This window comes from Pararge aegeria, chromosome 19 (genome assembly GCF_905163445.1).
Source record: "Pararge aegeria chromosome 19, ilParAegt1.1, whole genome shotgun sequence".
Classification (NCBI taxonomy): Eukaryota; Metazoa; Arthropoda; class Insecta; order Lepidoptera; family Nymphalidae; genus Pararge; species Pararge aegeria.
The window spans coordinates 16714358-16740022 of NC_053198.1; positions in this window are offsets into that span (position 1 = coordinate 16714358).

Here is a 25665-nt window from a genome sequence, read left to right on the forward strand (position 1 = left end):
GTGCAGCGCAAACAAACACACGCCCCGTTTTTGATTCTTTCTTTTGTTGGAGGCTTTATTTTTAAAACAGAAGTGAATGGTACCCAAATATAAAGACTGGTATTTATATATATTTTCATCGAGACATTTGATCGAAAACCTAAACAATCCCTATCCCTATCCCTATCCCTATCCCTATCCCTATCCCTACTTCCCTACTAATATTATAAATGTCAATGTAAGTTTGTTTGTTACGCTTTCACGTTGTACACATATTCTTGGAAGTGTTAGAAGTAATATAGGATACTTTTTATTCCGACATTAAGTTTCCTTTGTGAGAGGGGATGAGTGTTTGACGATTTTATACCATAACTCCGACAAATTATAACCGATTTAAATAATTATGATTGTACTATAAAGGTTATAATATTTGTTTAATTTTGCCTAAACTTTGTGTAGATCTGATGAATGTGGTTGGAGATAGATGACATAACTCCTCAGCAGACAGCAGCAAACCCCTCATTTAAGGCTTAGCGATACTTAATACTTTAATATTTTTTAGAGCTACAACTAAATTGAATGCCACATCAAAAAACAAAATGAAACGCGGACGAAGTCGCGGGCAACAGCTAGTGCAATATAAATAATGACAAAAATAGTAAAAATCCAAAAAAATCTTACAGCTTAAAATCAAGACAATAAACATTGTCGCTTTCCCAAACCGAATATACCACGGTGGTCAATATCCAAAGCATTTTTCCAACTCTGGTTTATTGCAGTGCATAATTGCACTCTTTATTCCCTCACTCTCATTCTCCGATGGGACGGTAGCTGCTACACAACAGGAAAGAGATCAGTTGCAGGCCGGCAGTTCAACGTGCCATACCAAATTACCTACATACCTAATACGTTGTTACCAAATGTTTTATGGTATGACTTAAAAACGTGATGCTATCTATCTATGAGGAAGGAAATGGAGAGAGAAATAAGGAGATCCATGAAGTGGACATGCATATGGCATATAATTTAAAGGCTCTGGAAGTCCTTAATTGAGCTGTCCCCCGCAATTTCATCCGCATATGAGTCAATCTAAAAAGATAGACGTTTATTAGGCAAGAGTCTTTTTAGAGCTTTTACAGGGGACATTTCTGGGATACATCATTTTAGTGTAACTTCAACCTTTTCCGCATTGCATGCAACGGAAGGTCTCGAAAGGAATATATTTCCCCGTTTTGCAACATTTTGCATTTATGCTTTGCTACTTTTGTTCGTATGATGTTACTAGATGTTGCCCGCGACTTCGTCTGTGTTTCATTTTGTTTTATGATGTGGCATTCAATTTAGTTGTAGTTCTAAAAAAATGTAAAGTATTCAGTATAGCTAAGCCTTAAATGAGGAGTTCTGTCCTCTATCTCCAACCAAATTCAGATCTACAGAAAGTTTGGGGAAAATTAAACACATATTATGACCTCTATAGTACAAAAATAATTATTTAAATTGGTTATAATTTGTCGGAGTTATGGTGTAAAATCGTCAAACACTTTCATCCCCTCTTCCAATGGAACCGAGCTTAATGTCGGTATAAAAAGTATTCTATATTACTTCTAACACTTCCAAGAATATGTGTACAAAGTTTCATGAGGATCGGTTAAGTAGTTTTTGCCTGAAAGCGTAACAAACAAAATTATATTCACATTTATAATATTAGTAGGATATACCTAACCTACGTGGACTATCAAAAACTAAAAAGATTGTTCCATTTCGAACCAGTAGTTCCTGAGATAAGCGCGTCCAACCATACAAACTCTTCAGCTTTATAATATAATTGTATTATGGTATAGATGATACTCATATAACACTACATTTTTATTAGAGTGGGTACTAGAGCGGTAATCTCAAGTGAGTTTTGTAACCTGCGAGTCCAGCACTCGTACTTATCTGAGCACGAAAGTTACTCGTACAAGTGAGTATTTGTAGATTGTTATGCGATGTGTACCGCTCACACGATCACGAGCAGCGCGGCGTGTGTTGACATGTATTTGGAGCACCGAGTAGTGTTATACAAACAGACCGCTACTCGCTATACTATGTTATATTTGACGGGCTCATGCTATTATAGGTATGTAGTTGACAATTTTAACTAGATGTGATTCACAGCTGTTGTCACGCTGAATGTTTTAACAGCGTGCGTTAAAGATAAAAAGGTGCTCTCACCAGGTTCAGGTTGGTAACCATTCATTCTTTCTGTCGATTTCAACTGACTTTACGACAGTGTCTTACACACACACACACACACACACACACACACACACACACACACATAATTTAAATGGTACATTTTCATCGTTCTTTATCTGTATCACCAGGAAGGTGTCTGCAAACACAGGTTTTTCTTCCGCAGATGGTAGATCATTCATTCGTTAATTTTAGATCTAAATAAATAATTATTATGATTTTCCAAAAATCGGCTTTACGCGCGAAATATTAGATGATTCCTAAACTACCTAGTAAACATGGGTACGAAAATAATCGTAAAAATTTAATTTAATATCAAATTACACACTTGATTACATTATTAGAAATATTGGACGACGTTACTAAATCTATTTTGATGTATTTTCAAAGCCCTAAGGCTACCTCTTGAATAAATGAACCATTATCTACGAATAATATTTATTAAAACAGCTTTTTTCTTAGTATTAAAAAACAACAATCACAGATTAAAGTAACGAGCACTTAAGCGTACAAAGACATTTTCCAGAATAACCTAGTTGGCTCTTAACATCATCCGCATAGAGTTTAATTTACTTTGTTGACACAGTGTGGTGGTTAATGAAATAATAACAGGTCTCAGATAAGTGAGTGACACGTTGATTATATTTAAAGACAAGTGAAACACAAAAAATACTCAGAGACAAGCGCAGCCAAATCACGCATATTAAATAATTAGCTGGCGGCTTCAACCATCGGCCATTTATTAAAAACACATTGATTCGCAGATATTTTATTGAATATTCGAGTGGCAATAGTTGAACTTGAATAAACACTTCCGATTGATTGAGATGCTTTATGGAAGAATAGAGCAGCGTGGAAATAGTTTGAATGAGAACTAATGAAACAACAACCAAAATACTTAGGTACTGTCTACGAGTACCGAGATGATTTTAAAAGGATAGTAATTAAGTTTTTGATTACATGTTATCTCTAAAACGGGAATTAAGATAGTAGTTGCATATTTTATTGCAACAGAAATGTAGTTTTAGCACTTAAAATTCAATCTTGATACAAATAATGATTAATATTTTGGTTTGTATGACATTTATTTATCGGTTTCCTCTTGACATAAAAACTATCTATGTCGTCTTTTTAAATGGTGTTATGATTGTTGCCTTGACAGAGTTGTCACAGACGTCTGGGAATTAAGGATACATTTCATAATCATGATTGACTGCAGGTATTATAATCTTAACAAAAAATATACTCGGATAATCTTTATAAGATAAGCAATGTTATCTCCACGTGCCATCGCTTTATCTATCCAATCAGATTTAAAACATTCACACAAGGATAAGTATTTGTTTACGTATGATATTGTCGTTAAGTGAAGATGCAGTCTAAGATGGTAGCGGGCTAATCAGTTAGGGAGTAATCGGTTTTAACGCGACATCGCACCGGAACACCTAATTGCTCAGCGGCACGTCATTGTCTGTAGGGTGGTAACCAGCCACGGCCGAAGCCTCCCACCAGAACAGACCAGAGAAAATCCAGAAATAAAAAATCCCTAAATTGCCCCTGCCGGGAATCGAACCCAGGACCTCCTAATTATATCACAGCGCTTACCGTTTCGCCAAGGAAGTCGTCAAAATATGATAAATATGTGGAAATATGAGGTAAATTAGCAGAAAAAAACCGTATCTTGCGGCAATTTTTTTAATCTGCGAAACTTTGTTACTAAGTAACTTGATAACTTTATTGATTTAATATTTACTCTCGCTTTTGTTGATACCGATAAACTAGTGGTTAGGACCCCGGGACGATCTTGTAACTATTATGAGAGTTATGTGCGTTTGAATGGTGTAGTTCGCAACTTGAAATTTACACAACAATAAGAAACCATTGATTTCAGTTTTCAAACCGTTACTGAGAATATGGGTGAATATCATACGTTTACGTGAAGTAACATAGGCCCGTCATAAAGACTTATTTAATATCTATAATATTGATACTAAAATAGTGATAGATATAAAATAAGTTCGCAAAACCTTTTTGTTATAAACAAGCTACAATATCGGATTTTATGTTCAACACACATTAAAAATTTAAATAAAATTTTCACTCAAAATTGGGCATAAATTAATCCTTCCAACAAATAAAGGTTTAATAACAAAACTGTCTTATATAGAATAACAGTGCTCGTTAAAGGATGCAATTTGGTAACATAGTTCAAAAGATACTGCAAATACGGCAAATATTTTTGAACTAAATATACTACGACGGTACATTTATCGCCATCTAGCCCCAAAGCAAGCGTAGCTTGTGTTATGGGTACTAAGATAACTGATGAATATAATACACATAAATACTTATAATGTACAGATAAACACCCAGATACTGAACATTCATGCTGTGCAAATATTTTCCAATTAGGGGAATCGAACCCACAGCCTTGGAATCAGAAAGCAGGGTCGCTGCCCACTGCGCCACTGTCAATATAACTTTAGAACAACCGAGGGGAAATACTAGCGTTAAATAAAGATTAAAAGTACAGACAGTCTGATGATTTGGCTATGATTTCTTAAGTCGGCTCTCGTATTAGAATAAAATAATCTTAGTTATAAGATAAACACAAATACAATTCGACATGTTTATCTTATCGGATTCCCGTTAGAAGCGATTGCTTCATTAAAGAAAGTGAACAGTGTGATGCAGAAACAACAAACATCTTAAAGGTTACAAAAATATATTCTGCTAACTGAAGAAGGTTAATGGAATGAAACCATTCCATTTACCTTCTTCACTAGCAGTGCGCTGCAGTTTCATTCGCTTGATAGTTTCCCAGCCCTCATCAATACGCTGAAATAACTAGTTGCTGATATTAACATACTTAAACATACTAAAAATACACTTTATTTTTTGTTATATCCTATCCCTATCGCTTTCACGCGAAAACTACTAAACCGATCTTTATGAAACTTTTTATACATATTCTTGGTGGTATTAGAATTAGTATAGTATACTTTTCATTGAAAAAAAAATTACGTAAGATAAAAAAATGTTTGAGAATAAATCTATAAATCTCTTATATTACTATAAGTGTAGGCTATTTAGCAGTACGCTGCCTCCCAAAATTACGCGAGTGAAGCCGCAGGGCACATCTAGTATAAAATAAATATGTGCAAAATGGTTTCAATGTAAAATGTAAAAGTTTTTGAGATTTGAATATCTATCCTGAATCTTCCACTGAATTCTGCTCCTGAAGATGGTTAAGGATAATAATTCACCTTGCTTACTTTTATGTAAAGCTTATGTTTGTTTAAGCAAATTCTAATTTTATTATGCGAGTATAAATACTAATTTAATTATTTTAAACGTGTTCGAAGATACTTGATATAATTCTTACTACTTACTAAATAAACTCATTGAATCTTACTGACGAATACAAGATAGAGATGACTTGGTAATCTATTTTCAAGCGAACATTCTATTCCAATAACAATTATGCTGTTTTAGATATTGAGAAATGCTCAGCATTCTACAGTGAAGCCTATTTAGAGATAGCATCTTGAACTATTAACATAGGTCAAAGCGTACAATTATGTGCAATAACTGCTCACATCTATTATCTAGTTTTTAAAAAGCTTTTGATAATAGGTTTCGCCTGACCTAGTTTGAATAAGAGGTTCTCGTATACCGAGGGCACGAATTTCTATGTCTTGCCATAATACCTTTAATTATGTTGACCTCTGTTCCACGGCTTCCTGTGGAACAGACTGACAAAGGTGCCACGGGATGTGGTCTGCCGAAGCGGGCGCACCTCAGATACACCGTGCCCAATTTCACTAGTCAGAGGCGTGTTCTAATTTAATCGAGAACCGTTCTTCTATTGTCAGTTTCTTACCACATGACTTCGGCACATCGAAAGAGTGTAAAGGTGTTAGTAATCTAAGACATTTTTCACAACTCATAAATCCAAAAAAAGGGACATCAAAGTAAAAAATTTGAAGACTTTAATATCAAACCTGAAACTTCCTCGTATTCGGGATCGTTTAGGTTGATAATTAACCTAGCTTAGTTTTATGTATATTCGTTTTAAGGAAATCTTTCATTTACTTTTTTGTATACTTGACGTTAAAGTGATGTTGCGTACATTTGGAATGGATATTATGGTATTGTATGTGATAATTTTTGAATGTGCCTATCAAATGAATAAAGGTTTTCCCTATCGCTTTATAACACTTGCCGTTATTTCAAAAGGATTAAACAACTAATGTATGTATATATGCAAATATATATGTTTATTTATATGCACCACCTACCTCTCTTCTTGAGCTGTGTTTTACGCCATTGGTTGCTTGGAAGAAATCGCTTTGTCGACCAGCCCGCTAAATTGTATACTTTTCGATTTTTATTTCAATTTTTTCTATATATTTCTAAGTGTTGTGCAATAAAAGTGTACTCATTCATTTATACAAATATTATCTTATAAAGAAAGGAACTGGCGTGTCCTCTGGCCAGACACTGAGCGCTGCTGCCAGCGCGCAGAATCAATTAACCGATCCACATACATTAATCAACTTTGGAATTAATTTACGATGCTATCCGTTAATAACGCTCACACTCAAGACGGAGCTGTAGCTATTATCAATTTTTAGAGCGATAACTCAAACTTGAGATGTGCATTATTAAAGGATCTATTTTAATCAGTTCCAATATTCTTCTTGGTTAAAAAAAACCAAAAAAATCTTAAACTTACAGAACTCACCTGAATATTTGGGAATGTACCAATCCGTTTCCTTAGTTATAAATTTGTTCATTTATAACTTCATATTTTACTGCAATTATCTAATTTCCGACATTAATCTACTGTTTTACTCGGTATGTTTCAACTTCCCACATTTCAATGTTCAGAAAAGATTTTTTTTTGTTGTATTGGCGTACTCCAGGATATAAGTCAGTGACTTACCATACTCTAACTATGGGATTGCAGAATTAGATACCTCTAGAGGGGACTCTTAGGTAGGGTTATTATGGAATGTTAGTAATAGAGATTGGGATCAATGACTTAAGGTGCTTTAATAGGAATAATCATTAATGTAGGGTTTTCCCATAATCACCACGCTCGGCAGATGGGTTGGTGACGGCAGTACGTGGCCAAATCAGGAATGAGGAATCAGGAATGTAGAAGAAACAGATTTACGGACAAGACCTTTGTACAGCAGTGGCCGTCAACGATGCTTGATATGATGAACTTTCATGTGTTCCTGGTCAATCATCACCCACTCAAGCCCAATGAAGATACACAGTAAAACGTCAAGTGGTACTCGTACCTCCAAGCGGACACACAATGTAGTCGCCGATAAAATCTTCAATATAATATTTTCCACTCAACATTAGTCTCAAATAATCAGAATAACAATTACATCAGATATTGGACATCCGCCCAATTATCCGCTCACAAGTCATCGAGCATCGACCGACACTGGTAGCTTGAGAGCTGCTGGAGTAATTTAAACAGGTAATCCTACTTCCTTTTATCCTACTAATCCTAGTAATATTATAAATGCAAATGTTTGTAAGGGTGGATGGACGGGTGTATGTTACACTTTCAGGCCAAAACTACTCAACTAATTTAACTGAATTTTGGAATGGAAATAGATTATACCCTGGATTAACAAGTAGCCATTTTTATTTCAGGAAAATATAGGGTTCGCGCGAATTCATGAAAAACCAAAAAACCGCGTACAAAGCCGCGGGCAACAGCTGGTATATTATAAGTGCAAAGTTTGTAACTATAGATGGATGGATGATTGTTTCTCTTTCACGAAATAACTATAGAATGGATTCTCATAAAAAAAAGTGTGTGTGAAACCTTTACGCGCAATTGAAGTAAAACTTTTATTATTATTTATTGATTAAAGAGTGTAAATGTTCCTGGGACTCCGCCATTTTATTTTATATTCACTATTTAATTTTATATTTTATTTTAAATTTATTTATATCAGTTTCACATTTTATCACTAAATAGAATAATTGGGAGTAGAAAATTAAAGGTTAGATCAGCAAATGTCAATATAACCTTGTCATTGAATTTTATGGAATGTAGCAATCGTCAGAAAATTTATTTATTACAAAATTAATATTTAAACAAGTATATTTAGAGATTTTAAAAATACTTTGCTATTTAAAATAGTTTTATTTTTAAACTGTTGAATTTTTATTCACTTTGCTATTCACAGTTGATCCGTTTGAAAATACTGGAAATAAATAATCCTAATTGATTATGACATTCGGCGAAAAAATCAAAAAGCGTGTAATATATGACACATACTTACAAGCAATCCGAATTGTTATATTTAAATAGCTGAAACAAGAAAGACGTAAGCGTTACTTCCGTCAGAAAAAAATATGAGTTACTCCCTAGTCGCGCCTAAAGAAGTTTTACTTAAAAAAAACAGTAATATAGGATATACATCAGAATAAACACATAGGATATAATTTTTAAAAATGTTGTGTAAATTGGCCGAAACATAACAACAAGTTTTAAGTATATACATTTTATGGATTACGTATAGATTGAATATAGAAAGTGGGCATGAGCCTAGGCCGTTCCCAATTTAATTATTTTTGTTATGCTACCATTGTCTGGCGCTTCAGATGCCAATTGTAAGACACACGTGTCTCCGTCCATGGTCAAACGTATGAATCCATTAAACGCAAAGTTGAGCTTTGCTCTAAAAATACTCTATAAGACTAGGTAGCCTCAGATTGCGTAGATCTGTGGGTGAAGCATCATGAAGGTAGGTAGGTCCTAGGGCGCAATTGGTTGCAACGTCGAATATGTATGTTGGTGTTTGATCCAGTAAGGGTTAACATTAACGTTATAAAACTTGCGATTCGATAATTAAAATCAAAATCAGCTCTATATACTCATATAGCCTATTAACGTGCCACTGCTGGGCGCAGGCCTCTGTACTCATAGGAGGGACGGTTTAAGAGCATAGATCCACCACGCTGCTAAAATGCGGGTTAGTGGGTTTTAACGACTATTATCACAGGTATTTTTGCTTTCCATCAGGCGCAAGCTTGTTTAGTATAAACATAAGAAAAAAAAAATGTGTAGCGATTATAACCGGGACAGATAGCTTAACGTGCTCTCCCACGCTCCCACGGCACGGGCACGGGGATTGGCACCATCAATTTCCTTACTCCAGGCTGTTCCTGAAAATTATTTTCATAGAAAATAAACACTAATGACACAGGGGCGGATAAACAAATTCCTTAAAAGCCAGCAACGCATCGGTGGCTCCTCTGGTGCTGCAGATGTTTATTGGCTGCGGTGATCACTTATCATCAGGTGACCCATTTTCTCGTTTGCCCGCTATTATAATAAAAAAAAAAAACACTGCTCGACCTGTGATTCGGACCCCTCGTGATCTGTAGTTGAGCATGCTTACCACGAGACAAACGTGGAGTGCAATAATGCTTTTATTAAATACCCGTTCAAAATTTCCCACCAGCTCCCAGCGGCCGCGGTCCATGGTACCCAATTGAGCGGCCGCTAGGTAACTAATGAAGCATCGGGGGAATTAATTTGGGGCTCCATTTGTTGTGAGCAATCGGCCGCGAACGGGTTCACTGATTAATAAACTAATTGCTACTGGACGTGAGTACAACTGGGCGAATAGAGCGTGGCGTGAAATGGTACTTAGCTATATTTCCAAGTGGAATTCAATAGTTTCTGCAAAATTAATCGAATTACAAGTACAATAAAGTATAGTGTAATTATCCATACTAAAATTATAAATGCGAAATTGTGTTTGTTTGTTTGTCCTTACTTTACGCCCTAACATAGTAACCAATCGAACTGATTTTTGGCATAGACTTAATTAAGAGGATGCAGAGTAACATAAGCTTCTTCTACCAAAAACAACTAACTCTATGCCAAAAATCAAGTTATTGGTTGCTTTGTTAGAGCATGAAGGAAGGACAAACAAATAATTACACTTTGATATTGATAATATTAGTAATAGAGAGTTCTAAGTTATAGAGTTCTGCTTCTTAGCTAGGATCTCAAATTTGAATTAATCAATCACCTGATTAGTTTAAAAAGTTTCTTAGTCAATACCTGAATACGTATCATTATTATAACTCCATCGTCTGTATCAGCCCACAGCAAGAAAATTTCAAGCAAGCAGGTTTCCTAAAAATATTTTGCCTCACCGTTATACCGAGTGATTTTTATTAATTTACTAGCGGACCCGCGCGACTTCGTACCCGAATGAGTCAACTTCAAAAAGTCGAATGTTCACACGCTCTCAAAAAAGATATTTATTGCAGTTTTTGCAACGTTACTCAGAAAAAATTATTATTTATTTATTAGGAAGCCAACGTGTATACAACCTATCTTAATATATGGACACATTTAACAATTGTTTTATAATGCTGTACAGTGTCCACCCCACTTAAAGGCAAACTCAGCAAGCATAACACAAAAGACACTCTTTGTTTACCACAAAATTTTGTGATATTCAGCAGCTAAACAAAAGAAATTTAAAATGATAAAGAGAAAAAAAATAAACCCTAAAATAAGTACTAACATAACCAAGAAAAAAAAAACTTAAAAAATAAATAAATGACTTCTCTCTTCTCTTGACATTGCCGTACTTTTAAAAGTTTTGACGTGACAACGTCTTATAATTCGATGGAACCGGCTGCACGCACGAAAAAAACATGACGTATGCGGCGTTACCTCGCTCTGAGGCGTTCCATTCAAGGCTTAACGTGCAAGCGAGAGCGCGGAACGAGCGACAAAGAGGCACAGTCGGCCTCCGCGTTCGACATCTGTCTCTCTCCTAGTTGAGTGAGCGATGCGTCTGCGTGGAGAGCTTCTATACAATAATACATTTACAAGTTTTCGGCAAGGATGAAGTGCAGTGAAAAGTGAATGTGGTGTCAATTGTTTATAACAACGATAATATCTATCAAACAAATAAAATTAAACTTTTCTTTTGAAAAATGCAACCATTCCATCAGTATTTTCTTACGACGTTGTCACGTTCAACTATCGTCAGTATGCCGACTTTACAGACAACCAATTTTTTGACTTCATTTTTGAAACACGTGGCGGAGTGTCGAAAAATATCCAAGCCAGCACTTCAAACCAATTTGTTGTAGGTAACAACTATTCTACAAAATCGAGCGGATCTGCCCAGATTTGATGTAGCGATTCTAGGACTGAACGTTAGCTTATTCATAATATGCTACCTTGCATTATGCTTTGGTACTGCCAATCGCACCCTGCTCATCAGATTTGGGCAATCGATCCCTCCGTCTATTTTCTGTTTACTTTTCAGGAAAAAGAGATCAATAAAGTCCCTGCGATTACATTCAGTAGATCAGCGTAGGTAACCTTTTTTAAAATGTTGTCCTTGTATGCAAGGTGCCATAAAAACTTCTTCTGGACTCTCTCTATCATATTCATGTGTATTTGATAAAATTGGCTCCATGCAACAGTATTCAAGTTTGCTTCGTAAAATTGAATTAAATAGTGCTATGTTGGTGGAAGACTTTTTAAAATCCTTTGTATTTCTAATGATGTATCCCAAGAATTTCAGAGATTTTCTAATCATATTATCCATATGTGGTATTAATATCTTTTATTTGGTTTACTTTTTAATAATGGTAGCCATTGGTCGTAATGTGATGTTATATAGCCTTAATTGATACTACCAATCGTTACAGCATTTTCTGAGATTAGCGCGGTTAACCAAACAAACTCAAAAGCTTGAAAATATTTTAACTATGCCTATCTAAAAAAAAACACGTCAATCTAAAACTCCGTTGCGTGGATTTTGAAAGACAAATGTGGAAAAAATAGCGATGTTATCCTGTAGGAGCTGTTGGCTTTTCCGGGATAAAAATAAGCCTATGAGCTATTCCAGGATTCGCATGCATGCGATCGTTGTCCCATATGCCTAGCGACGTGCTTTTATCTGTGAAGAGTTTTGTCATTTATCTCCGACAATATTCATCAGATCTTCATTAAATCTGTCCCCCTGTGCCCGACGAGGGGACAGATTAAACAAATTTTTAACGATATACCTGCTGAACTTAATTGCACGGATAAATTGTTTTAATTAACTAGGTACTTAAAGAATTGACTTAGTTAAAGGCATTATATCTCTTCTTATCTCCAAAAAATTAAAAGTTGTGTGCCGTTTATACATTAAAAGGCTGAAGGTTCGATACCTTCAAAATATTTTAATATTTTTAAAAATATTAACTAGGACTACAAAATAAACAATTTTGATTTTAAAACTTTAATTTGTTGGTTAAATTGGTTGATTGTAGTGACTTCCACCGACTTTTCCATTAACCAAACTCATAAGTATCACTTAATCTACACGATTCCCCACACGTTTGCAACTCAATAGAGGAAATGAGAAGCAACGAATGAAATCCCATTATAGACATGATCCTATTCCTCGCTCGTGACGTCCCAATTAATAAGTTTATTGTGATGAAATTCTTTCTAAGCAAACACGATTACTCGGAGCAATCAGCCACAATGCTAGGATAATCATTAATCAAGCGCTCACTAGCTGTGCAGTCGTGTGCGCGCGTTTGGGTGTGTGCGAGTGATAGCGCTCGTTTAATCTCGACAGTGAGGCAGCGCTATCCTTGTTTTTGTGATTCATTAATTCCAATTATTCCTCTATTCATACAGTTTTGAATTGGACAAAATGTTCTAAAGCTTCTCGATAACCGATTATCCTGAATAATCAAACCATAAACGTCAATATATAAACATCAATAAGAGTATCTACAGCAGTGCGCTTTCATCTTTGACTTGCGTTTTCATCGCAATCATAGTCTTCTGTAAATATATGTGGCAGTTTTAATGACGAAGATACAAGAGAAATGCAAAAGGGACACATAGTATATATGACGGCCTATTGGTGCACTGGGTTTCGACCTTGCTTTATGAGTCCAAGGTTGTGGGTGGCGTTTTCACAACTGCAAAATGTTTGTGTGAACATGAATATTTTTCAGTGCTGAGTGTCTATCTGTATTTTATATATATTTACGTTTGCCTATATTATTCATAAAAATATTCATCAGCAATATTAGTACCCACAAAGTAAGCTTACTTTGAGGCTAGATGGCGATGTGTGTATTTTCGTAGTTTATTTATTATTATTTACATATACGTGTTTACAGTAGTGCGCTCACCCTTACAAGCTACAAGGTATATCCCGACATACAGTGTCGCATTGCCCGCCCGCGTTTTACTTCGTTCACTCAGCTCCCAAGGAGCACAGCGATAGCTTATAGCCTTCTTAAAGTTTCGAGAAATATTACTTGGAAAGTATACACCTCATTTTCTACGTTATTTTGACTGCTACGTATCCTTGACTTGACAATCATTGAATTTTAATATTTATACGCAAATCTAACACCGCGCCGCGAATGCACCAATGGGAAACCAAGCAATTGTTCTATTCAAAAAGCCACGGTCAAAAATTGTTATATGATCCCATTAGCTGGTCGTTTGTAGAAGTGCGGGGCGCGGGGCGAGGGCAGCGGTCGGGCGCGATTTAAATTAAAACAACGCTTTTAGCTGATGCTATCTTAAAAGCATCTGATGCTTTTTGTTAACGGGCGATGCTGTCGCGATAAGCACTTGTGTTGTCCGCGTGCGCCGCTCGCTGACGCTTGCGATACACTCAGCTCGCAATATTACATTGCCCTACGGTCTAATAGAAACTACTTCTTTCTAATGATCCCTACTCATTATCAATGCGGTGATAGCCTAGTGGCTGAGCTTTGGCTTCCCTTCCGGCGGACAGAGTTCGGTCCCCGCAAATCTTACTTTTCGGAGTTATATGCGTTTTTAATTTAAGTAATTAAAATATCACTTGCTTTAATGGTAAAGGAAATCATCATGAGGTAGTCAGTATGACTGAGAGTTTCATAACTTTGTTAAAGACATTGAGAGTGATTTAGGATTCTTTTATTCTGGGGATGAAGTCCATGGACAAAAGCTCGTCTTACATACCCATGAAACGTAGTGAAGTGGGTTTAATCTGACAACAGCTTTAGCCGGAATCGCATCTCGCTGGCAGATTCGGTTGTTTATAGTCTATTGTCTAGTTTTACAAATAAAACGACAGTAAAACGTAACAATTCTTGGTTCGCCTGTATAAGAACCCTATAAATATATCTAATCATTGTTTAAACATGCTAACCGTTAGACTGACGCGGCAGTACTCGTAACTAAGTACTTACTGACTAAGCATCATGACAAATTATTATTATAAGTAACTCAGCCAACACGATTGAAGCCCCAGGAAAATAAATGCGAGAGATAAATGAAGACATCATTAAACAATATCCTGATAACACTCGAGATGATTGCATCGGCAGAGATGACGCCCCGTCCGCGGAGACTGTATGTGTGTGCCGACCAGCGTCGCCCATGACGCTGGACCTGCGAGACACGGTTACAAATGACCCCCACGGTGCGGCGGGGGGTCGGGGGGGCACTGATTGATGATTCAATGTTATCGGCCCGTCGTGCGCCTTCAATAACTCCAAAACTGTTTATCTTTGACACGATATTAATGACTTTCATATTGAAATGATACACAATGGCTTTTCTACTGTACGAGTTCGCAAATTGCTAGCGGCGCTAATAAAACCGTCGACTGATTCGGCTATCGGAAAGACGAAATGGAGTTGCATAGAGAAAAACTATGGTCACGCACACCTCATAACAAACGGGAATGAGATGGGGGAGGCCTTAGCCCAGCGATGGGATGATATATAATATTAATAAATATATAATAGTCAACCTGTAACAGTCCAAATTTGTAATTCAGAATTTTCTCTTAACACCTCCCTCAAGGTACGACGACTTCCCTGGCGATATCGTGAGCTCTGTTGTTTTGAGTGGGAGGTCCCAGGTTTGATGCCCGGCAGGGACAATTTATATTTTCTGTATATTATCCGGTCAGGGGTCTGGGAGGCTTCGATCGTGGCTAGTTACAACCCTATCGACGAAGGCGTGCCGCTAAGCGATTGAGCGGGGCAGACCTGTTAGGGATATGACAGTAATGTTATATCAGTATATAACATTACTGCCATACCCCTTACAGGTTATTCCGCTACCAACATCACTTACTGTAAGATACCTATCCTACAATGACGCCTTGAAATGGTCTATCACCACAAAATTAAGAACATTCAGAATCCTCATTCAGCCATTATTGTATGCAGTGCATCGTGTCCAAAAAAGGCAAATAGCCCCGCGCACGTCTCACTTTACACCCGCGGAATGTTGCTAGCTAACAAACCATTTCCCCATTTTCCCATTTTCACATTTTATGGTAAACGTTTAGAACATTACAACTAAATGAATCAAGTGTTCGAGATCGAGTAACACTACTAAAGTGGAGTGGTTTTTGATACCTCAAAATTAGTGGTGTACACTGTTTCTATATGTTATTATTTCTGCTTCTATCACCTTATTCCAGGCTATAAAACAGCATAGCCGCAGTGTAAACCTCACAGAGCACAAAAGCTTATCGGCGGCGTACAAGAGGTTTACAGCTTAACAGGCAAGCGCTAAACGCGGCCTCATGTAAAGCAGCTGCCCCGCGCCGTGCCACGTACATTATGAAGAAGTACGACACAAAGGATGCAGCCCGAGCTCGCTGTAGTCGGGGAGCCGGTGGCACATCGGAGGAGGCGGCTAAAACATACAATTTAATAGTAGTCTTATTCTTCTTCTCCTTATCCTTTCACACGTTGTGGCTCTATGCACATAGGGCCGAAACATATCCTACTACTATTATTATAAATGCAAATGTATCTATCGATGGGTGGATGGATAGATGTTTGTTGAACTACTAAACAAAATTTACTGCATTTTGGAATGGAGATAGATTAAAACAAAGTCTATTTTAAGCCCGGGAAAATGTAAGGTTCTCTATGTAGGATTCATGATTAACCAAAGAACCACATACAAAGCAGCGGGAAACGTCTGGTTTGCCATATTGCCTTTGGGTGCTATAGATATATTTCTTGTTGGACGCCGATTGTTTGGCATAAAACCTGGCTTATCCATTTTCTACGCAAAATTTTGGCAATCATTGAGTTTTCTTTAGCAAAGGCCCAGAGATTGGAATAGGAAATAGACAACAGTAGTAAGGGTTTACTACTACACAAAATACGTGTATATAAAAATTCTCTATTGAATCTTAATGCAAATTACTTTAAGTTTAAAATTTTACATCAATTAAGATTTAAGGCTTGGCCCATATTAAAGATTCTTACTATTTTAATTATATTTCATTCTTGTCTTTAACAAAAGTCAAAGTCATAAACTAAATATAAATCACCAACTTCTTAACTTATAAGCCGTCGCTTCACTCAGTCAGTAAAGCATACTTAAAGTTTTAGATTTTATCATGTATCTCTTAATTCTCCACGGGCTCTTACCCTACAGTACACTGGGGCGATAATTAGGCTCGCCCTACAAGGCGGCGGGTACCGGGCGGTAATTCGCGCTCTCACGAACTTGTATCGTAAACCAGCCGGCCTATTAGGGCGCGAACAAAATAGCGTAAACAGACTTAATTTAAATAGCGCTGAGGAGAGGTGTCACGACGTACGCTAACGGGTTCTACGGTGGGGCGGGAAATGAACTTATAAAATGTACTTTCGCTAATTTATAATTTAGGTAATGATTTCGTTATTTAGTCTTTGGTGGTATCGTTTAGAGTCCGTTTGTTGAGGCATTTTTCAGTAACTAGCGGCTAGAGGTATTTAACAAGTTACGGAATCCCTAATGCATGAGTCTCCCACGCACTTGGTTATTTATTTTTGCAGGATGTCTACTTAATCAAAAGCCTGTATGTATGTATGTCTGATAAAAGATAAGGATAAGGACAAGTTAAGAACGCGTATGTCTAGGAGATACCTGTAGCCTTAGCGCAAAGTTTTTATGTAAACCAACAACATAAGGTAAATGTGTTAAGAGCAAACATTCAAAATTGACAGACCCATTAAAATTTGGCAGGAGTACGTGACTCCGAAGATAGTAATATTATATTTGGCAACTTGATAACCAAGCTAATGGCCCACCTCATGGTAAAGTAAAATCATTGCCTTTAAATAGACAAACACACACTATAAGCAGTACTTGCAAGGAGCACGTCCTGCAACGTGCCTCGCTGTGTCCATAAACCTGAGACGTAGCGTTAAGCCTCATATGCCTGTAATTACGTCACCGGCCTTTCAGACCGGAACACAGCACAGCAACAATGCTGCTGAGCGGCAGAAATAAGCACGGTGGTAGTACTTCCCAAGACGACCTTTGTCACAATAAGCTCTACTACTACTATTTTATATTTGTTATTAATATGCCTTTGCAAATGAGTTGGCCACAAGGAAATCACAATCAAAGTCATTATAAGAATCGCTAGTTTACCTTGGAAGAATGTCCCGTACGCTAGCTCTCATGTGATGAGGGAACAAGATCGTAAAGCACACTCACCAAAGTTTATCTTGCAAAACGCTGACAAACAGGCAGACCAAATTATTAGGCGTCGTAAAACAAGCATAAAACAACTCTCCTTTTATTATTAAGCATGCTAAGTAATGGCCACCTTATTATGCTCACACATTCGTAAGGAAGCAATAAACAGTTTGCGAAGCGTCTTTTGCAATAAAATTGGCGATAAATACGACGCTCATTGAAATAAATCGCACGGACGTAATATTCAGCGTCTCCGTACCAGCTGAGACCTATTACCAATAAACATGTTATTGGATGGACGGCATAGCGTCGAGTGGTATAGAAAGCGCTCAGACAAATATAAATAGGTAAATGAAGAAGAATCTATCCTATTACATAACAACATACCATGAAATCGTCTCTATGAATATTTTAAAAAACCTGTGTGTATATATACGCGTTAGATGTTACAGTTCTTTGGTGTAACATGACAACAACCTTTTAAAAGAAGTTCTTTAGCCTTATTCTAAAACGGTTGCGCCTTCGCCTTTGTAGAACAACACTAACAATAGAAAAAAGGTAATAATAATACGTTGAAAGTTTTTTTATAACGCATTATCTAGTTATCTTATTATGGGACAACCAAGCTTCAGTCAACATTAAAATTTGAAATTTATGAACAACTAGCTGTAGCCCGCGACTTCGTCTGCGTTTGATTTTGTTTTTAAAGTATTCAGTATCGCTAAGCCTTAAATGAGTATAGTAGTATGACTGTCATGTGACTGTCAATTAATTATAGACAAATAATTTGCAATAGAATAAAATTGCAACTATAATTAAAGATCTAAGCTATCCTATCTCTTAAGTTGGATCAGACTGCTCACGGTGTGCCAATTTAATTTAAAATCGGTTAAGTAGTTTAGGAGTCCATCGCGGACAAACATCGTGACAGGAGATTTATATATATTAAGATTGAATCAATTAAATCACCGGAATGAGCCCGCAGATTTTGACAATTGAAAGTGTCTCTGTCAAACCTTATAGCTAGCTTTCGGGGTGTCGGTTTTTTGTGACATTTTCCCTAATGCGCCAAAAGAAGTATAACTTCAAAAATGTCTGCTTAGCATGTTCAAACACCGTGTTACCTCGAGGTCCAGATTAGGTTCCCCGGTTTGGCCAGTAATTGTAATGTATTAAATTTTTCTGTTAAAATTACGGTATATCAAAAATGATCGTTCCATACCTACTTTTCTCGCGGATGTTGTACGAGGCTGCTGGGGGAATAAAACAGAGAACGCGCAGCAGCGTTCTCTGTGCTATAACTGCGATCTATTGCGATCACCAACCCGTCTACATGACTATGACAAACCCCTCCCGTTGGAAGAGGCTTGCCCGTGAAAGCATCTTTAGTCCAGCTTCGGACTATTAAAGGCTATGATAATGATTTCAGAGTATCTGCCCGGAGTTAGGAAATTCACGGTCTACTTCGGAGCGTACGATAAATGCTACAGTTCTGGTTCGTTCAATCGCTAAAGCCCATCAACCCGCATTGAAGTAGCTGCCACGGTGTGTTGGTGCTCTTTGCTTACACCATCTCTCCTATGAGGGTGGAGATGCCCAGCAGTGGGACGTTGATAGGCTGGTGATGATGAATACTAAGAACATTAAAGTACGTTTGTTGGTTCGTCTTATGATAACACAGTTTATGGGCTGGAAACAACATAGACTTTTTATCCTCAAAATGCACAGTTTGATCGGTTTGATACGAACCAATTTTATTTACTAACAAATTTTACTGAACAATTTTTTGCAAAACTATTAAAACTTGTTATTAAGAATGTCATTGTTTTCTAGTCACATTGGATATGTTCCCGTACAATACTCAATAATCAGGAAAAAGGTATTACAGGTAATGTAATATCAATTTTGATCAGTTATTACGTGTTGCAATGCAATACTTGCGTGTGAGCTGTACCGTACGGTTTGTAGAGTATCCAAGCCAAGCAGGAACTGTAGCGAGTATATTTTGGGTAGGATAAGATAATTTATGCATTGAGTCCGTTTAATACAGGGTGACATTTTGAAACGGTCTGTGAGGCAAAATATCTTGTGATTTTTGAAAGATTGAGCTGTTTTTAAACTCCTATCTATTAATTCATGTCCTTATTGACGTGACAACGTCTTATAATTCGATGGAGCCGGCTGCACGCACGAAAAAACATGATGTATGCGGCGTTACCTCGCTCTGAGGCGTTCCATTCAAGGCTTGAAGTGCAAGCGAGAGCGCGGAACGAGCGACAAAGAGGCACAGTCGGCCTCCGTGTTCGACATCTGTCTCTCTCCTACTTGAGTGAGCGATGCGTCCGAATGGAAAGCTTCTATACAATAATCATCATCATCATCATCATCTCAACCAATGGACGTCCACTGCTGGACATAGGTCTTTTGTAGGGAGTTCCACAATGCACGGTCCTGGGCCGCTTGCCTCCAACGGCTCCCAGCTACTCGCCTGATGTCATCTGTCCACCTCGTTTGGCATCAGGCGAGTAGCTGGGAGCCGTTGGAGGCAAGCGGCCCAACGGCTAGCTATACAATAATACATGTACATATTTTCGGCAAGGAGGAAGTGCAGTGAAAAGTGAATGTGGTGTCAATTGTTTATAGCAACGATAATATCTATCAAACAAATAAAATTAAAATTTTCTTTTGAAAAATGCAACCATTCCATCAGTATTATCTTACGACGTTGTCACGTTTAACTATCGTCAGTAAGCCGACTTAACAGACAACCAATTTTTTTTTTATATTAGATAATTTTATCATTGCTTTATACAGCATGTAATTGAAGGTTATAGTCATTTTTCTAGATATAATAAAAGGTCTGGCATGTGCATTTTTTTTATGTAGATTCCGGGTTTTTGCCAGTATAAGTGTTTACTTTACCCTAACAAGTCTAGAAAGGTAGGTCTAAGAAAAATATATTAGAAAAAATATTCTATTTAAATTATTATGAATCCAATTAGGTCTATCGAAAAAAACGGCACTAAAATATAATGGCAGTTCAGCAGTTATGAACCAAATTATGATTATCCAAACTATAAGAAAGTCGCAAATTATTGATTCTTGAACTGATAACCCATAAGAAAGGGGGGAATTACGCAACAGCATCAAGGGGAGGGGGGTCGTTTAATTAAGGGTGATTCTTGTGAGACTCGGACGTCGGATTTGAATTGATTAATCGACCGTGGGGAAGACCCACGTCTGGATTATGAAAGCAGAAGACGCCGTGCATGCATTGTATCTGTGTATGCTTTTTGGAAAGGGTGTTTTTATTTAAATGGATTTCATGGTTCCTTTTTGCGTAGTAACCATGGCAGTCGGTTGGGCATCGGGAGGGGTAGACGTCTGGAAAGTATACAACGGGTTCCCGGACGTCTACTAAAGCCAACGAGAGGGACATGCCGTGGTGGTTTTTAGTTTGGGTAAACGAGTCCCACATAACCTCTGTCCTGCCCAAAAGGACAGAGTTAGCCATACAGCTTTCACTACCACAAAAAAAATGTTGGATATAAATTGAAGCCTCACTGACCGCTGCCAACATCTCACCCTGCGCAGCGGGATTATAATATTCGTGCCTTGTTAGCAGCACGCAGCATGCGGCGAGGCTGTGGCGGGAATGCATACATTCACTCCCTGTTTCCGATCGCCAGGTGTCATTTAGGTTTTGTGCTGTCATACAGAAGCACACATCATGTGAATAGATCTCGAAATGTCAAGGACCAAAAATATATTACTGAAAAGTGGCTTCCCAAAAAGGTTGACAGACACTGTTTGTCTGACGTATACACATTAAAAGAATAGCTGGTTAATAAAACATAATTAACAACTCGGGCCACTAAAGGGCACGGGTCTCTTCTCAGAATTTAGGGGATCTCTTATCGGGTGTAGACTGCAGTCCACCATGCTGGTAAAGTGTGGATTGATAGACTTTACACACCTATGAAAACATCATGGAGAACTCTCAGGCATGCAGGCCTCTCGATATTTTCCTTCACCGTTAAAGCAAGTGTTATTCTAAACTCCTGAAATTAAAAACGCTCATAATTCTGAATATTTCAAGGTGCGTGGGGTAGATCGCATTCGGTCACCCTGAAAGGGGGACCGGAGCTTTAACAACTAGGCTGAGGACCGATTATTAGTTGGAGAAAGCGCTCAGGCCGCGATTGCCAGAGAGTCGCAGGTTCAAATCATGTCGTTTCCGAAATTTTCTATATGCATTTTAAATTTATAAAGATTATTAGTTGGTTAGTAAAACATAGCGGCTTTAAGTCGCATAATAAGGTATGAGATCAAATATATTTCTGTAGAAGAGCATTACTATCAAAACTATCTTCACAAGGCCAGATAATGTTCCATAGAGAGCTTACACACGTTGTTGCAATATTGCCAAAAATCAAGCTTAACCATAGTTTTTTTTTTTGAATGCCGAAGTTTATTTTGGGGTGATGTCAACCTGATACAATTTATCGATGTGGGAAAATGTTAAACAACCGTTTAATGCCTCTAACAAAAGCGTTTAATAGTCACAGTGGAAACCTCATGGGAGAACTAAGGGTGTAGCTATGATCTTTTGCGATTGCACAGCAGAGAGTAATGATAAAGTATCGTTGATAGTAAGATGTGGGTGGTGGAGGAGGTGGTAGGTGTTCGTTTGGCGCATGTGTACTGTACACTCATCGCCGGACGCCGCGTAATTAAATAGTGTTTAGATGCGTGGCTCCACAGACTCTGATTGACGCTTGGGCCTAGTTGCGAGCGGTCTGCGATTCAGATTGAGACATTAAAAATGTCTTGCATAAATCTGTGCTTGTACAAATTGTTCCTAGGTGACATCGTTCCAATGCAAGGACGGCTATTACTGGACATATGTTTGATTAAGAAATATCTGTCAAGAATTTATATCGCTTATATCCCCGCTTGACATCCACCAAGTAAGTGTACAGTTTACAAACGCTGCGCCTTTTCGCCATTTTAACTCCTTCGGATTCCAAAGTCCAACACATCCATTGTTTTTTCAGATATGCAACTCATCTGATTCGTCAGTGGAGCTAATTCTAACAAGGATATTTTTTAATATGATCACATGCTTGTTCGTGGAGAGTTTCCAATATATTAAAAATACAGGGATTTGTACTGACTTTTCAATATATTTTGTTATAAAAATTGGTACCTATTGTTTTTTAAGTTTATTATGTCATACCATTTGATTTGATATTTTAACGGGCATTATTTATAAAGTAACACTGAGTAGTTATGGTCTTATGATAGTATTCCTTATGTTTATTAGTATAGTATTCACAATAGAGGTTAATTGAAACAAATACGTAAGTTTAACAAATCCGCAGCATTAACAGAGTCGCCCGCGCCGTTGACTTGGCCTGCGCTAGTACAGACAAGCTCGCACGGCGCGACTCCTGCCCAATTACACGCCGCGCCGGCATCGAACCCGCACTTTCTCCTCTTAATAACTGGTTCACGATCGCTCACCGCCGACAGCCCGCGGGTCACTGACCCTCATTACCTGCCTAATTAGAGCATTCCCGGAATCTGTACCCCAACAAACACATCTTAACGATACACTCGTCATAATTATTGTTAACTATTAAGTTATAAATATTGCATACAGATTATGATAACAGAGATTGTTTTAATTAACGGACTACCTGCAGATAGACGACTGTAAGCTTTACAATAAATTAAATTATTAAATGAATTAAGCAAGTGAGTTCTGAGATAAAGGAATTGGTAATTTTCACAGATTCGACCAGTGTCCAGAAATGTAGCAATTGCCAATCTTTTTTGCTTGAATTTTGGTTCGGTTATTCTTGCAAGTATTTAAAAGTATATAGATTTATTTAATTTTTTCAGTTACAATTATGTCTAAGCACAAATGTGTAGCGGGCGGACAGGTCTTTGCAAGGGATAATAGAGGCTACAATTATAAGTTACCGCGGATAACTGAAAATCAATCGCGAAAAAAATTTTTCGATCGTAAAGCACTCTCTGATGCTTCGTGAGTCATCATGAGTCGTGCAATAAATATTATAACCTCTATAGTACAAAAATAATGATTTAAATCGGTTATAATTTGTCGGAGTTATGGTGTTAAATCGTCAAACACTTTCATCCCCTCTCCCAAAGGAACCGCGAGCTTAATGTCGGGATAAAAAGTATTCTATATTACTTCTAACACTTCCAAGAATATGTGTACAAAGTTTTATGAGGATTGGTTAAGTAGTTTTTGCGTGAAAGCGTAACAAACAAACTTACATTGACATTTATAATATTAGTATAGGGATAGGGATAGGGATTACAGCATTTAAATCATTTTTTGCAGTAGCCTGCAACATTTGTTTGTTTTCAGTATGTAAAACGCTAACTAGTAAGTATTCTTTTCTTATTAATTTTATAAACTCACCACACATCACAGGTGAACTTTTAATTAAGATGTTAATGTTATAAGACTAACGGTAATGTCAATTAATTGTTTATTTTCTGTTTTGTATGAGAATAAAAATTGATAACGTGAAACATAAGATTAAAACAGAAAATTTAATATGTAAATATAAAATTTTGTATAAAAACGTTGTAGACCCTTTTTCGTTTTTGCGAGGAACTTACTTTTTTTGAGTCAACACATAACCCTTAACACTTAACTAACTAGATTTTATTATAAGCAGCTGCTATTAATGTAGTTCTTAAGTTTACGATGCAAGTATCCGTTAATTTTATTTATATATATTTTATAATGTTAGTCTCAATATGCAAATCATTTAATTTAAACTTGATTGTTTAACACGCTGACAGGTGACATTTACAAACGAAATGCGTTGTCACAATAAATTAATAATCTAACAAAAAATAAGCATTAAGGTGGTTTGACAAAGTTCCAAAAGCATAAATCAATTGCAGGGTAGGTCGGTACGTAAGATATAACATAAGTTTTTTTTAAATATATGACACTGATTTTGCTATTGTATTTAATACTAGGTCGTTATTTTTATTTACATTACATAAATTGCAGGCTTTGGCAATGCAGAAAATATGTACTGAATCTAATCGTTTTTTATTCCATTAGCTGCATAAATTTCAACGTTGCCAGTGTTCGTTATACATCTATTTCATTCTAAGCATGGTAAGCGTTTACCTGCATTATACGTGTCCGCACAACTTTGTATGTGTCCGCGGGATATTAACCACGTAACATTGTATATGTTAAAGATGTCGCAGTTCGATTTTCAAAAATAGAGTAGATATCTGAATTTAATATTAAATTAACGTCCTCCATTTTCAGGTAGCACGTTTGGATGCCAGCCTCGATCTTAGAGCCTTGAAATATGAGGGGGTTTTAGTGGATAAAACTTCCACATAGTATCCTTGAAAGAGGATGCCGTCCCCTCTGCTAGCAAATCTACCTGTAAAATGACGTTCAAATAGGGACAAGTTATTATGCGTGATATTACTAAGAGATAATCTTAACTCCTTAGCTCCGAAGTGTATGAAACTGGAGGTAATATTAATAACGTACATTTCCTTACTGGCAACGGCGCGACGTCTCAATTAAACGTACCTTTATTTATATCATTCGTTCGATGCAAGTAAGTGATTAAATAACAGCAATAAGTTGTACGAAGTACAATTATATCATAAAAAACGTGTGAAAAAACATTGGAGCATTGTCCCATGATACAAAAAATCCGACTTTTCCTTTTATGTAGCAGTGCCTACTTAATTATGCAAACCACCTTCACGACCGGAATTAGTTTATATCTGCTCTCGTGCTAAACGTTCGGGAATTAAGTTTTGATACAATGTAAGCACGTTATGAAACTCATAAGTTTACGTAATCAGAATTCGTTAGTGTTCTAGAACAGATCAGCTTTCTG